Here is a 1,243-nt window from a genome sequence, read left to right as displayed (position 1 = left end):
TATTAAGTGTTCCTTTTTGCACCACAGTGACATAATGTTTCTTTAATAACATACATTTTTGTTTTCTTTTAAAAATTTTAATATTAAGGGGGAGAGGGTTTTACAATTTTTTCTTTTTTTATCAAGGTATAATTTAAAGTAAAATATACTCTTTAGCTGTGCAGTTCAATGAAGTTTTGACAAATGTATCAAGTCACATAATCACTATCTCAGAATATAGAACATTTCCATCACTTCCAAAAGTTTGGGGCTAACCTGCTCCCCTACCACTATCATCTCCTGGTAACCACTAATCTAATGTTTGTCCCTATAGTTGTGCCTTTCCCAGACTATCAGTCATATAAATGGAATCATACTGTGTGTCTGACCTTCTTCAGGTAGCATAATGCTTTTAAGATATGTCCATGTCATTTTATGTAACAGTAAATTCACTTTTTAGTGCTGGGTGATATTCCATTGAATAGACCTACCATATTGTTTCCAGTTTGAGTGATTATTAAAAAAAAGCAGTCATAAATATTCACTCACAGGTTTTGTGTGGACATATCTTTTCATTTTTCTCGGGTAAATACCTAGGTGTTGAATTTCTGGATCATACAGTAAGAGTATTTTTAACTTTATAAAAACATTCATATTCATGATATGTACTTTCCAGATTTTTCCTTTATTTTATAATATCTTTATTAAAATAATGTTTTCATTCCAGAATATGCCCCCTTAACATATTGTATTAGATGTTTGGCAATATGTTAACAATGCATTGGCTTTAATTTCTATATAGCATCTGTCATTTATCTCAGATAATGATAATGCCAGGAGGTTTGAGTTAAATGAAAAGTACTTAGATAATGTTTAGCAGTTCTAGATTTAAATCTTAGCCTTGCACTTCTCATCTGTGTGCTTTTGAGTGATTCATTTTAACTTTTAAAGTATTAGTTTCCTCATCTTTTATTATTTATTTATTTATTTCCCCCCCGACACACACACTGTATTTTATTTTTACAAGAGATAAATAAACTGACACCAAGCATTGTAAATGGATGATCGCAACAAAAGCAACAATGATTGCAACTACTGAATACGAAACACACTCATATTATGTCATATGACGTTCAGTCCAGTAATCCTCCACTGCAACAGCTCCTTTACTTTGCAGTGATAATTAATTTGTATATTTTTTGCCTCTGAGTCCTTGCTGGATTTTTTTTTATTCAAACAAAGTCACAAAAATTATAATCATCCT

Source organism: Globicephala melas, chromosome 16 (assembly GCF_963455315.2).
Source record: "Globicephala melas chromosome 16, mGloMel1.2, whole genome shotgun sequence".
Lineage (NCBI taxonomy): Eukaryota > Metazoa > Chordata > Mammalia > Artiodactyla > Delphinidae > Globicephala > Globicephala melas.
Note: the sequence above shows the minus strand (reverse complement) of the source record.